The 15,470-nt window shown below is 41.7% G+C and overlaps 1 long non-coding RNA gene across 1 annotated transcript; it reads right to left on the reverse strand.

Moving 5' to 3' along the window:
* Nucleotides 1-6,224: 6,224 nt before the first annotated feature.
* Nucleotides 6,225-11,717, reverse strand: LOC107315260. The gene is made up of 3 exons (XR_001555842.2): nt 10,703-11,717; nt 9,349-9,480; nt 6,225-8,137 (listed from the first exon to the last, which is right to left on the reverse strand). It is a non-coding gene; the product is annotated as an uncharacterized LOC107315260 (long non-coding RNA).
* Between the last annotated feature and the right edge of the window lie 3,753 nt (nt 11,718-15,470).

Raw genomic sequence — 15,470 nt, forward strand, 5'->3', positions numbered from 1 at the left:
CTCAGTGCCACATCTGCTCATTTCTCAAATGCCTCCAGGGCTGGTGTCTCCCCCTCCTTCCTGAGCAGCCTGTTCCAGTGTCTCACCACTCTTTCTGATAATAAATTTTTGCTAAAATCCAACCTGAATTTGCAAGATGTGGGGACCATTCCTGCAGCCCCCTCATGCCAATTTGCATCCCCCCAGCTATTTCGAATTCTGGCAGTCAGTAAATGAGTGCAGACCCTGAGAGAAGGGCAGCAGATGCGGATTCTTCATTAGCTATATATTTTGTTCTCTTGCTGGCCAAGGTCTTTTTTGGAAGGTAAGCTGCAAGATCTTTCATGCAACCATTTACTTTCAAGCAGCAAATCTCAGTGTAGGCGGATAATAGACGCTAAGATTTTATTATAAATGGTGAGTTTTTCTCCAAGCAAGAGCACACTGCGTACAGTCAGATGGAAGGAACGGTGACCCCAGGTGGTTAATTGCTACAAGCACAGTTTGCATGAGAAAGACCCGTAATTCAACATTTGGGCCTTTTAAAGGTCAGAAAAAACGGTTGCTGCCTGTGAGAGCAATTAGTTAGGTCAGCTTTGTGATATAGGTCAGAGTGCTGAGCGATTCCTGGAAAAAACAGCACTGCTTCTGCCAGCAAAAGGTGTTCAGGTGTCCTAAAGCAGAGCTGGGTGCAGAAAGGGGCAAGAGCAGAGGAAAAATGTGTGTATAGAAAAAAAAACACAGGGTTTTATGAGAGAAAAATTACTATTGGTCTTGTAATTTAGATGATTTGTAACAGAAATGTGTGACAGAAAAAGGAGGGTAAGTGATGAAAAAAGAAGTGGTGGAAACCTGTTCATTGCAGGGGAGTTGGACCAGATGATTTTAAGGGTCTTTTCCAACTCAAACAATTCTCTGTTTCTGTGAAACCTGGATAATGATGGAGAGAACTTGGAATTTCTTGAGCAATGAGGAAGGTGGAGTTGGTAAAAGAAGATGCTGGTGTCTGTGCTGGTAGTTGAGTGTTCTCAAAATGGTCTCCAGGGTTTGACTGCTCAGAAAGTCTTCTCTTTTAGCAGAGGGCTGGGAGGAAAAGAGACCACCACATGGTCTCAGTCTCGGAGACAAATTGGGATGGCAAAATTAGATCTTGCAAACTATTATGATTTTAAAACAGTGATGAAAAGACCAAGAGAGATGAGGGGCAATGGCCTTCAGTTGCACCAGGGGAGGCTGAGGTTGGATGTTAGGAAAAAATTGTTCTCAGAAAGAGCAGTAAAGCACAAGCTGCTCAGGGGAGTGGTGGAGTCACCATCCCTGGAGGTGTTCAAAAAACATGGAGATGTGGCACTGGGGAACATTGGGTGAGTGGGCACGGTGGGGATGGGTTGAGAGTTGGATTAGATGAGCTTAGTCTCATCTAATTGGTCTTTTCCAACCTTAATGATTCTGTGATTCTAAGATGCAGAAAATGAGTTGCCAGAGAGCAGATGCAGCCTCAGTTCCAGCCTTCCTTAGGTCTATGCTTAGTGAGGGGTAATTTAAATCCCTCAGAAATGGTCTTAAAATTCTTACTGTTGAGAGGCCTTTGATCTGGAGCACTGATCAATGGAGGCTCGAAGTTCACCTACCCTGCACCTGATGCAGCTTTATCTGTTGGAAAATAGCAGAATCATTCAGAAACTGGAGAGAAAGCAGAAATTCATAGAGCTCTGTATCAAGATCTCCCAGGAGACACATTTCCTTTCTTTCAGCATCTCAAATAAAACAGATTAGCATTTAGTTTTCAGCTGGGCATTGTTTTTTAATAAAACCTGTGGTGTTGTAAGCAAAGACAAGTCCACTTAAAGAAGTGCTACGATGTTTTTGCAACACGGTCCATTTTAAAATAGCAGTAAACATCCACAGAACTCACTAGAAGAAGCAAGCTTTGTGCTTTATTTCTTTAATTCAGCTGTTCCTCTGTGACTCATTCTTACCTAAACCCTCTGTTGAAGGGGTTAACATTTTATATAGACCTTGACAGGACAATGGAGGGGGGGGCATGAATAGCTAATTAAGTGCCATTAACCTGTATCTTCCTTTTAAATCCTTGAAAGCACGGTGAGGGTGCTTAACAACCAAAAGTTGGTTTTGTTCGTTTTGTTTTTTTTATTAGGAAGAAATATATGGGAACTTCACCTGAAGCATGGGAAGCAGTGCTATACCCTATAACAAACAGCTGCAGCTCGGGTAGTCTTTGCATTTAAATCACTCTTGGATTCTTTTACAGATTACTTACTGATTAGTATTTCAAGAAAAGTTATTACAGTGACATGATAAAACAGTGTTTCCCCACAGTGATATCCAGATCAGCTCTACTTTCTTTCTTTCAGACACTCTTTATTTTCTAGCCCAGATCTTTTCTGCAGTGGAAAAGACACACACAAACACAATATTTTTTGCTCTACCACCACCTCGAGGTATGAAAGTTTCCTCTAAATCTGGAGGATGCTCAGTGCAGAGAGAAGCTTTAGGAAAGGAAGGATCTAAAAAAGAAGCATCTGCTGTCAGCTTTCAGAATTTCAGAATTAAGCCAAACGTGGGAACGTGTTCACAGAGATGACAAAAATTACATGTTTGGCACAAAGGACCCTTCCTATCCTCCGCAACAACATCCAGTTCTACTGCAAAGCAGAATCACAGAATCATTAAAGTTGGAAAGGACCACTTAAGATCATCTAGTCCAACCATCAACCCATCAGTGTGAAAATATGGGGAAATCCTGGTTATGCCACATATCAGAAATGATCATCAGAAATGTTTCCCCAAGACCTAGTTATGGTGGCCAGATTTTTTTTAATCTGCTTTTTATTTCCCATAAAAATGAGAAAGAGATGACACGTGGCACACAGATCTTGTACCTTAAGTGGATCGTATTTGACAAGGTCAACAAGGACTCTGGTTACAGTCAAGAGAGAACTGCATGGTCCAGATAGTTGTTGAAGTTCTTTTTTGAGTCAGCGGAGAAAGTCAATGAGTGCAATTACAGGGTGATTCACCTTTTCTGGACATTGACATCTACATGATGAATCACCCATCCAAACTTCCCTCCATCCCCCCATCTGCAGACCACTCAACCAGCATAACCGACTTAAACCAACCATGAGCCTCTTATGTGGCCACAGCTGGGTGACATGGATCCATCCCAAAAATCCACACTGAACTTCAAAAGTGAGTTTGAATTGATTATTTATCGACTATGGACAGTCTCACCTGTCAACCATCCTGGGCATTTTTCATCATACTCTCATTAACTATTTCACTGATGCCATGCTCTGTGATGAGGACCATAAAACTGAAGGGAACCTCTGGGATCTGGTACTCAGTGCTGGATAAAGTCCATCAACTAACTCACTCAGCGTCCTTTACAAACTGATTATGCTTCAGTTCAAAAGTTGGAGTGTATGTGTGTATTGAAAGAGATCTGCTGCGTTCCTGCTTCTATCAGTAGTTATCAGGAGGGTTTCATCCTCCAGAACAAATCCAAGAATCAACATCTCTCCTTTCTCAGTGTTTTGAACACTTCTCACCATAGCTGTCTCTATGAATATTTATTATACTATAGCTCAATGCCAACAAGCTGAGAATATGGGCTTTTTCTTCACATCCACTGAGATACAGGAAATTCTCTTTTTCTGAAACACAGAATGCTCACTGTTGGACAAACATCTTTAAGCTGCCTATATAAAACCAGGCCAGGACAAAGAGACCAGGGTCACGTAGTATCCCTGAAGATCCTTCATGTGAAATAATAATACATATTTTTAAAAGCTACCCTCTTCCCTCTCAGGTCAGTGTGTGCAAGATCCTAAACCCAAAAGGTTCATGCAGTTTCATACATAAAGCATAAGCACAATCTAGCTGGATCAGGACATTTTCCACTAGCATCCATGGCTGCATCTCTGTCCATGCATTTTGGATCTATTTTTGGACAACCATCTACTGTGTAATCCCTATTTCAGCCTGTCACTACCACTGTCCTCCACAACCTCATCTGGCAGCAAACTGAAGGATTATTCTATACCAAAAAACAGCTTCCATTTTTTTTCTGTTTTAAATGGATCTACTGTGTCTTTTCCCTTCTGTTACTGTAGGATTTGGTGGCTTGTATGCTCTCACTTCCATAATGCAGTTAACCTAACTCCATGTTTTCCCTCTCTTCATGCCTAAAGTCCCAGATCTGTGCTGTCATTCTTTGTAAGGCAACTGTTCCATCCCTGTGATCATTTAACTGTTCTTCTCTAGACCTTCTCTAATTCCACTAAGTCATTTTTGAGATGCAGTGATCACAGTAGCACAGCCTACCCTACATGTGGTCCCACCAAGGTTTTAGACAGCAGCAAACATTGTTCCCAGCCCATCCCCAGTGATGGAACCTGACATTCTGTTGGCTTTTTCAGCTGTCAGTGGTGTTCTCTAAAATCATCAGATTACTGTCCAGCAACAGTCAAAATACATTCTATTATTTCCTTGCAGGAATCCAACACCAGGCACGTTATTATTAAAATATCACAACATCTAATGAGTAGATCTGGACCATGAATATAGACAATACTTTCTGCATCCACACAAGATACAAAGCCAGGAGAGCACATGAGTGTATTAAAGAGCAGGAAGGGAATTCAAAATGACCACAATCTACTGGACAAAAAAAAACTCTGTCTGCAAATTAGAGAACAGGTGTGAGTAGTCCATGCAGACAGAATAAAACATCCTACCTGCAAAACTGAACAGCTGCACCGCTGATTAGGTGGCTCTTCTTCTGAAAACAAATCAGGGCTCGCATGTAAAAAGACCAAATCAAGCATTAAAAAAAAAAAAAAAGTAAATATAATTCAGAAGTATAGAAAACATACAAGCAACTCTTTGTTTGACGCTGTGATAGTACAGCCATGGATAGGATGCTGTGTAAACATGGAGCAGCAGAAGACAGCTAAGAGGAAAGCAAGGAGGATGACAAAAAGGTCTGGAGAACGCAACCTCAAAGGAAAGACTGGATAACTTGAGAGTGAGAGAGGAATGTTGATGGAGAAGGGGAAAAAATGGACAAGGTAACAGACCTTGTTAATGGTTGGTAATGCTTGAGGTGGAGCTGATTCTGCCTGGGCACAGAGTAAATGACCCCTCAATTTTTTTTTCCAGACTAGATTCTAGGGTCTGTTAAGGATATTCCTCCACTTCTGGACAGAGCAACAATCAGTTGCTGTGTCCACACCTACAATCAATGCTCACAACCTGTAATTTTTACTCAGAGAAAGTCCTTCTGCATTATCATTAACTCTTATTTGCCATCTATCATCCTGTGATACTATGATCTAAACTACCTCTCTGGACAGTCTCAGAGACCAACCATTCTTTAGCCCAGAGAAAATGCTTAGACTTCCTTTATACACGAGTTTTTTATTGCACTGGGTCTATACATGTGTATAACATAATGATGTTGTTTGCTAAAGTAGAATTCAGACCAAAACTTTGTGTAATATCTGTCTTGGTTGCTGGATATGCAATACTTTCCATTATCTAACCAAGAAAAAGAAGGCTTTCCTCCCTAGACACCAAAGATGAAACTCTCAACACTTCTAGAATCGCACAGAGGAAATGTCTATACCTGGTCTGTCTGTCTAGACTCCCTTTACTGTCAACTAAGACATATAGACTCAACTAGGGCATGACTTTATCTCAGAAAATGTTTTAAATAGGTCAGGTGAAACATGCCCTCTAAATATCTGCTTTCCCATGTTGAAAATAAAGAGGATCTAGATGATAAACTCAGACATAAATACCCCATATCTCTGGCATCTACTCCCATCCTACCACAGGGAACTCACACTGCCACAACCATAAGAGAACCTACCAAAATCGAAGACCACCATTAGAAATCTTTTTTCTGCTCATCATAAGGCAGCTTTCTAACTCTTCAGTTTTAGAACTGGGGCAAGTGCTTCTCTTTACGAGGCAGTTCAGTTAAAGCAGATATAATCTCAGCAGCATGAGTTTTGTCGAGTCAGCCCTGAAGTTGTTACAGGTGTCCCAAAAACTGTGGTTAAATATTACACCATAGAAATAAATGTGAGTGGCGGCATCTCAGTTCTATGTTATTCTTAATCCGGAGAGTGGAAAAAAAAAATCTGGACTGCACAGATTTTGAGGATTCCTTACAGAAATGTAAAAAAAAAACCCAACAAAAATAAACTTTTAAATGCAAATACCAGAGGCGGGAAATGTTTACAAAAGTTTTTCAGCTAGACTAAGTTGGAGGTTTCTAAATCTAACCGCTAACCAAGAAATGTTAGTGTAAGAATGAGAAAATCAGTGTGGTCCTGAGGAAGGAAGTAGAGTGAATGTAGAAAGACCATGATACAATTTGCATCAGCAAATCTAAAGACATAGAAAATAATATGACTTGGTCCTTTGTGAGCATAAATTATTAAAGCTGGCCTATTATTCACTGCAGATTAAGGAGTCGTGCCTTTGTTTTTGCTCCTAATGAGGCCCAGCATTCTTTTATAACATCCTTTCCAAGAGTCCCCAAGCTTCTTCTTCTTACAGCATTAAGAGCAATCCTTCAAATTATTGCCAGAGTAACCCAGGCTGAGAAAATGCTGCAAAAGTCAGACCTCGTGCCTGGGGACATTTTAAAGCACTCCTTTCCTATGGGTGCTTCAGGATTTTCTCTTTGGAGTTTATTTATACTGCAGATTTAGCTGTTCTCAAATACTGCAATGACACCAGCATTCAAGGGCGTGTAGACAAAGACAATCTAAAACAAAGCAATTAAGTGTTGCTCTGGCTAATGAGGGAGAACTGATGCTAGTAAACAGTAAGTCTGAAAAGAGACGATTATGTGTGAAATACTAAATAGTTGGCTGTTTTCCTTTCTGTTGGGTTATATTTCTGTGACCTTACTTTATTGCTGTTACCGTAATATTGTTTTCATAGACCAAGCGCTATTTGTGGAGTGGAGAAGGTGTGGGGTTGGGATAGCTACTGTGGGATTAACACATTTGGTCTGAGGATACCCACCAAACCTTAACTCTCAGCTTTCGGTTGCTGCAAACAAACTCCACCTGCTGCAATTAGTAGTAAAAAATGTCTTGGTAGTTGTGCTGTTCAGGCCTCTAATGGTCATTGCCCCTCTGGGGCTTGGGAGGACAAGGAAGGAGAAACATGAACCAGAGAGGATGGAGCTGAATGAGATACATGCTAATGAAGTGCAGGAGGTATTTCCATTATACAAATTTTATCTCATGCCCTGTAGCTGTTCCTTGAAGAAAAAAAAAAAAAAGCAAAAAAAACCTCAAACAACAAAGCAGTTATGCATTAGTCTGCTAAACAAAGTCAACGAAGCCAACAAAACTCCACTTACCCTGAGGAAGTATGACCTTCATAAATAAAAGTTTGCACACTTTATAGCCAGACCTATTACCCTGTTCATACGACCACGGAAGGGCCAGCCTGGTGACGGGCTTTGGAGGTTATAGAGTACTTGCTCATGCATGGCAAATGGCCTCACACGTTCTCCCCTGTACCAGGACAGAGCTCATTGTAACTATAGAGTATTTGGTCCCAAATAAGGGTCCATGCCCCAGGACTCTGAGCAGAAACAGAGCATGCAATCAGCTTCAAAACCAGTGGCATTTTCCAACTGGACAAGAAATATGCAAACTTTGCTGAAGACCGCTTTCCCTTGGCAGCATCCCATCACATCTCAAATGGTTTCACGCTTCAAAAGGGTACAGCAACTTACAGAAAGCAAGGGATCAGATGGAAAAACATGTGGGCTCCTTCGCTTCTCCTTTGGATGTACATAAACTCTCTGCTGGTACCTCTAATTTTCACAGTTCAACCTATTTTGATCATGTCATTATGCTAATCACAGGTAGTCCTATTGAGAACTGAGTTCTAAGAAGGCAGCATCTGGACTCTGGGGAGCTTGCTTTAGCAAGGGGATTGGACAAGGATTCAATTGTCCTGATGTTACACTGAGGCTGATGCTACTTGAATTGAAGCAGTGAAAAGAAGACGAGGTTTCCCAGGACTGCTTTAGTTTGTATCCATCAGATCCTACCTGGCGTTTGCTCAGCTGCCCTCAGACCATCCTCATCACATCTGTTACCTGCATGATAAAAACAGTAGCATTAAAAATAAGTATATATAATAATAAATCATTAACTGTTTTTATGGAGAACAATGGAAAACCCAAAACAATTGATAGGACTAATAAAATAAACCACAGAGAAGACTCCTTGATTCAGAGTGTTTTGCCAACTTATTTAAAGTTTGAAAAGGAAGGTACTCTAGGTGCTACATCAGATACATGTAGCTCAGATACTGCAGGAAGAACAGATATAAAACAACACAAAAATATAAAGGATAATAAAATGATGGCGTGTCTGCTTGGCTATGTGGTATTTCTACCATGTCCACCAAAAAGTGCATATCTATATCATCGCTCTTAAGTGGAATTTACATGTGCATGAATACACTGAAATAGAGATGTTCTTTCCAGTTCTTGGTCCAGTCATTAGCACACATAGCCTGAACTTCTCACTGTATTGAGAAAAACACAAATCTTTCTAGAGACAGAGCTAAGACTTGGACTATTTTCTGCTGTCTTCAATGGGATTTGCTAGTTGAACTCCAGAGAGAGAGGAGAGAACGTGGTGGAACTGGGCAAGTACCAAAGACATTGATTGCTTTGGCTCTGCATACCTTCTCAACATGGCTCAAATAACTGAGAAAACAGATGATCTAAGAAAGGAACAGCTTGTTGAGAACGGCCTGCTACTAAAGGGAGTAAGTGTCAAAAGACAAGCCCAAGGAGATGGCTAAGAGTGTCTCATACTAATTTTGGTCTCTCTAGCTCTGAATATGGCCTGGGGAAAGCACTTCTCTGTCTTCCCTCTGCCCAAACACAATAAAACACTGACAACAACACATTTTCAATAAAAATCGTGACAGGGATGTCTCTGTGTTCTCCTGCTTAGTGTCATGCAGCCTTTGAGCAAAGACAGTTCAGTAGAAGTCTTTGTTCAGAGCAGTTCTAATTCTGAATAGCTAGAAAACAACTAAGCAGAAACTTAGCTGAAAAGGTTTTCTAACTTATGTTTTAAAAAGAAAGAGAGAGAAGAGCTTCATTTGTTTTTGCTTCAGGAAGCTCTTCGCACCAACGGAGAAGAAAGTCCCTTTCTAAAATAACAAGAAATTCATTAGCACTTCTTGTACTGTTTTAAGGTCACCATTATAGATATTTTTGATAACACATCCTTTTTACGTGCATGTGGTCTGCTCTGACGGTGGAGATAATGATGTTTACAAAGTTCTTACCCAAAGAGTGTGGGGTTTTGTGTTTTGGTTGGGTTTTTTTTCTGATGTCTTCCTTGTTTTTCAGGAACAGAAGGATAGATGTTCACACTTGGCTGTGGATCATTTATGGCTAAGGTTTTGGTTTTCTATAAACTGGAAAAAAGGAGAAAAACAAGAAATGTGGTGAATATATCCCTCAAAAATATGGAAGTTCAACATCCAGTTTTCCTCATGTTGCCATGTGTGATGCCATGGGACCAGATTATTAGAATCTTCAGGGAACCTTATCTATGGCTGCAATGTTATTTCTTAAGAAACACAGGAATTGCTAGGTTGTCTAGATTCCCCATCAATGTAACTTAGTATTGGGTCTTTCTCCAGTAATCAGGATATCTCCAAATGAAGAAGCAAGAAACCTCACCTAAAATGCTAAAATGCTGCCCTTGCCATTAAGTATGTCTAATCTCCAGTCATTAGGGTATTTTAAAACATAGAGAATTCAAGTTTTTCTCTCTTGCTCCGGCTGGCATTCTCTGAATAAACACATAGCACTTTGCACCTCATTACAGCAGTACATTGTGAACTGCAGAGTTACCAGGGCACACAAACCTCTTTACGAAATTACAGCTATGAGCAATAACTGCTGGGACATAAAATGGGATATGGAAACTTTCCCAGTAAAAGTAGAAAGTGTTCTTTCATGGAATGTCTCCTGGAGATGATTTGTTTCCTGTCCGTAGCTCATGCTTGAAAACTTACTGGATATTTTACTTTTAGACAACTACAATTGGATGAGATTAAATGCACTGTAATTGTATAAAGCTTCTTACCAGATCTTACATGTCCATATATCCACTATAGACAGTCCTATTCTGAAGGGAGTGTGGGATGTATCATTGCTATACAGCTGGGAAATGCTGCCTGGAGCTTGATGTAGGTCAAAACCCCAAAGCAGTGCCATTTCAACCAGACTGGTCCATTCCCAGTGTCAAGGATCTCCATCTCAAAGGATGGAGATCATACAACTTTTCTGGACAACATATGCCAATCCATGACCATCTTAGTGCTCATCAATGTGATATTAACCCCCAGTAATCCTGTTTACACAGAGAGTGTCATGATGGATATCTTCACGAGCTTCAGAGTATTCTCTCTGACCTTAACTTCTTGGATTTAGGTGTTTTAGACTGAAAATGACTGTTCAAAAGAAGTTGATACAAATCTCGCAGCAAGAGGAAGGGCAAACTTACCTATATGTAAATCATTGGTACAGATGCATTTCCAGAGCAATGTCATATCACCCATTACCAGCCCAGTTTTCTTAGAATTTAACCTCAAATCCAGAATGATAGAGTAGTTAAAGAAGAAACAGCACCTGTAGATTTGGATGGTGTTTTCACGCAGTTGTTTCAGTGAATGTTGAATGTTAAAGTCTGAGACTCCTTCCATTTTTTGAGGACTCAACTTGAGATCCATTCATTTGCAGAGAACTGATGCTCAGAAGGCTTCAAATGGTTTCCAGGCAGAATCTCAAAACAAAAGGAGATGAATTAGTGTCGTTATTGAACCTACAGTATATTCAAGTACTGTTTTAGGATGGAAAATCAAAGGAATTCCCCCCTATAGAAGGAAATCAGCACTTTCACGTGGTAAGAGGTTCACTCAATTTAAACAGTGGCTTTTCGTGGCATAAGATTTTCTAATGCGGAGACAAGTCTACAAGTCTAATAGTGAAGGGTCGCCACTGTAGTACTTAGCATTGTTTGACCTTTAAAATGGAGTGGAAGCTCTTGAAATTTATGAAAGATATAATGGTTCAGCCAATGTTTGTCTGAATGTAGGAGCTGAGAAAGACAGCAAGACCAGAGAGAAAGCTTTCATTACAGGCACGCTCAGCCATGGCTGGGAAGGCAGGCAAGCAGCTTGCAAAGCTAATCCTTTCTTTCCCTTCCAAACCCTCCCGCGCTGTTTCTCTTGGCTTCCAAAATCTTTCTGAAAGCTTCTAATTTTAAAGACGATGAACAATCCAGCAAAGGTTTAATAGATATATCTATGTATCTATTTTTTTAAATCCCTATTTATTTTCACAAAAACAAACACAACTCTCCTGGAATGCCTCCAATTTCCTTGATGTTCCAGTGGGATTTTAAGCACAGAAGAAACCTGCATCTTTGGCACCCGGAGTCCCTTTATGTCTGACATAGGGGGGGGATCTGAATAACTTCCCACCCAAAACCTTTCCCTAGCAGATCAGCACAACCATTTATTCTTTTCAATGACGGCAGACGTCCCATCTGCACTGAGTCTGGTCATGTGTAATATTTTCACTGTTATATTTTCAACATGTTTTCTGAGCTCTTCAAGCTCGAGACAGAGATGCTAGAACAAAACGGTCGTGTCGTCATTTATTGTACTCTTCCCCATCACCAGCCAAACAGAAACACTTCACTGCGCAGTGCCAATAGCAACACAGCTTTCTATAGCTGTGATATAAAAGAAAACAAAACATTGAAATTAGTCTATCAGACACGTTAATCTGTGATGAAATATTTATCTTCTGGGGTATTTCTTATTCATTCTCATGGTGGAACTGAGCCAAAAAATGTGAAATTAGGTAAAAACGTGAAGCCAGTAAATATTAGATACAAATCTTTCCGTAGTTTGGGTCATTTTTCTATACAGTAAAATATATAGTTTTCTTTGTTCTTTTGTAGGTATTTCTCACCTGTTCCCTCAGCAGAAGGAAGAATATGTCAAATGTTTTGTGTCACTGTTCTCAATTCTTTCAGGTCATTCCTCCTTGGAGACTTCCCAAACCTGAACTGAGCCAGCATTAAATTCCTATAGGCGCTGCCCTCCCCACATTTTATTTTGCCATCCAGACAATGCTGAATGCCATTGGGAAGACGACACTGACAATCAAACAGTTATTTCCTAAAGAAATAAATAAGCAAAATGTGCAGAATGGGTTGAAGGCTCTGCCTGAGCCAATACAGACATCACAACGTGCAGTGGGATCAGCTGGCAGTGAAGCCCTCAGCTAGAAACCACAGCTCCATCTCACAGGCTTCACCCACCTTCCCAACACGATGGACCCCCTCGGAGCAGTCCTGGTGGTTCTGTGCCCTTCTGCTGTTCCAGCGATCCCACCCACACACGTTAACCCCAAAACTTGCGACGCACTGCCCCCTAATGTCATTTTGGCATATGAGCAGCCCACATCCTCCGAGGATCCCTAATAAACAACGCAAAAGATCAACCCCTCCTCCAGGACCTCCTCTTCAAAGCCACTTATCCCCCAGAGTGCCCCACAGCACACAGATCCTCGACCTCTCTTTCTTTTCCTCCACCTTAGAGACCACCATCAGGGTGAATAAAGGAGACTGCGTTATTTCCCCCTCTCCCCCCTCTTCCCCCTTTTCTTTGGTACCATTTTGGATGTTGGATGCTTTCTAGGTCCCCCCCAGCTGCCTCTTTTCCACTGCTATCTGATGCCCTTAAGTTTATACACTATGTTGTTCCTTCTTAGGGGTGACTGATGCCCAAGGGTGCAGATGGCCGTTCAAAGTACACATGCGTGCTGCATTTATATTTTGTTTTCTGCTTCTTTTTCTCCTTCTTCTTCTTTTTATTTAGTATTTCCAGCAGCCTGTTTGCTTTCTTGCTTCCCTCAGAGCACTGAGTTGGCATTTCTAGCAAATTATCCACAATGAATGCAGCATCCCTTCAAAGGCAGCAGCTGATTTAGAGCCTGCCGCTGTGTGTGTTTTGTCAGTGCTATTTTCTCTTGCGTGCATTGCTTTGCATTCATTAACATTGGGTCCCATCTGCCATCTCATCACCCAGCCAGCTCTATGCCATCCTTCTGTAACTTTGTGCTTTCAGCTTCTGGCTGATTCCACTGTCTCTCCATCACTTTTTGCTCCTGCCTGTAACCTCTCTACGTGGGGACCTCTACACTTTGCAGCATGCTGAGATTCCTTTACCTGCCTGCAGCTGCTCCGTGCTTCCCTGAAATCAACAAGGTGGATTTTGTCATCTGCCCATCTCCTGTGCAGGTGCATACAAGTATATCCTGCAAAAAGGGGCAGATACATTTTGATCCACATCAGATGCACTTTGCAGACTTAACTTAAGCAAGACTTGTTTCTCTAGCCATTTACCTGATTCATTGCTTTAGTAGGCAGTTATTTATAGGCCTAATAATTCAGTCATTACCCTCCCTGTTGTGACTTGTTCCCAGTCTGCCTAGCATGAATTGAATTTTCCCATTATGATTGCATTTTCTACCTTTGCACGCTCTAATCTCTTCCCAATGACTTTCACACTATGATATTGCGCTGTGCTGTTTCGGTGCAGCGTTTCAATCCACAGTGATTTTTCTCAGTACCTTTTGATGCAATTAACCATTTGATTCCTCCCTTTAACAGAAGATACCAGTCTTTACTCAGTGGGATTCTATCACCATAAAATCAGCATTCATGTATCCTGCTGATTTTCTTCCTTTCACGGAGCTACAGAAATGTGCATCGTATTATTTCCTTCCTTTAAGATTGCAGGCATTTCTAGGGCAAGAGGAAAATCATAGCATCATAGAATGGCCTGGGTTGAAAAAGACCACAATGATCATCCAGTTTCAAACCTCCCTGCTATGTGCAGGGTTGCCAACCACCAGCCCAGGCTGCCCAGAGCCACATCCAGCCTGGCCTTGAATGCCTGCAGGAATGGGGCATCCACAGCCTCCTTGGGCAATTTATTCCAGTGCATCACCACCCTCTGTGTGAAAATTTTTCTCCTAAATCATAGAATCATAGAACCCTTAAAGCTGGAAGGGACCTCTGAAGGCCATCTAGTCCAACTCCTAAAAAATGCTTGGCAAATGCTCCATAAATAAACTGAAAAGCATTTTCTTTCTCACTTTCACTGCTATTATTAAAACAGATCCATCTGGAAACACACTGCCTAGAAAGGTTTGCTTAGCAGGGGCCAGCAAAAATAGGAGGAGAAGAGTCCAGAACTTGGAAACAGCTCTTCTCAAAGCAGCAGCTTTACTATCTGGCATGACTTTTTCATCTAACTATAAAGAAATAGATTGCACTGCAGCGCAGATGGAAGCAGTGCTGGAGATGAGGCCTTTCTGATCAATAAAGAGATAGTGCATACTAGTGAGGATGAAGCAGCGATATTCTCTATGGTGTTTTGCTTTGTTTTGCAGGTATGTGCAGTCATGTGGCGCAAGTGACCAGAGTTCATTGAAATCCCACCTGATTTGAAACTGTCTCGTATGGGCTGGAGATCCACCTGCCCTCTATAAACCAAGAGTCCAAATGAAGGCTCTGAACAATGAATGGAAGGTTTGGAGGTGAGCTGGATGCCCATGCAGGCAGATTACTCATTCCATAAGCTATCACGGATCTTTTAAGAAGTTAAGGAGGGAGAAATGTGATACCACGTAAACACAGCTTGCATTGGGAACGAATGCAGCCCTGCCCTCTGCCGACTGAATCCTTAATTCCACTTCAAACTCCAGCCTGCCTCCAATAAGACTCAATGGCATGTTGTGAGCTTGCAGTGACTATCGCACCGTGTTAGATTGTTTCCCGACAGCATCACTGAGCAGTCCTAAGTGCCCAGACCATGCCAGAAACTCCAGTAACACCGCTTGATTTCTGTCTGTGTAGGATTTTTGCACTCCTGTTAATGGGAGTGAGCTCCATTGTCAGGTCTCTGTTTGCAGAGGGATGTCAGGAATAGCAGCGACTCACAGAATCACAGAATGACCTGGGTTGGAAGGGACCTCAAGGATCATATAGTTCCAACCCCCCTGCCTGGCAGGGCCACCAAACATACACCTTTACTAGATCAGGTTGCCCAGGGCCTCCGTCCAACCTGGTCTGAACCCTTCCAAGGACGGGGCATCCACGAACCTCCCTGGGCAGCCTGTTCCAGAGCCTTAACCACTCTCCTAGTGAAAGAACTTCCCCTAACATCCAACCTAAAATCTTCCCTCTTTTAACTTAAAACCATTTCCCCGTGTCTGCTATTATCAGCCCTTTCCAAAGAGTTTACTCCCTCCTGGGTAAGTTCCCTTCAGGTATTGAAACGGCTGCAATGAGGTCACCGTCGCACACCTCTCCTTCTCT

This window comes from Coturnix japonica, chromosome 1, assembly GCF_001577835.2.
Source record: "Coturnix japonica isolate 7356 chromosome 1, Coturnix japonica 2.1, whole genome shotgun sequence".
Classification (NCBI taxonomy): domain Eukaryota; kingdom Metazoa; phylum Chordata; class Aves; order Galliformes; family Phasianidae; genus Coturnix; species Coturnix japonica.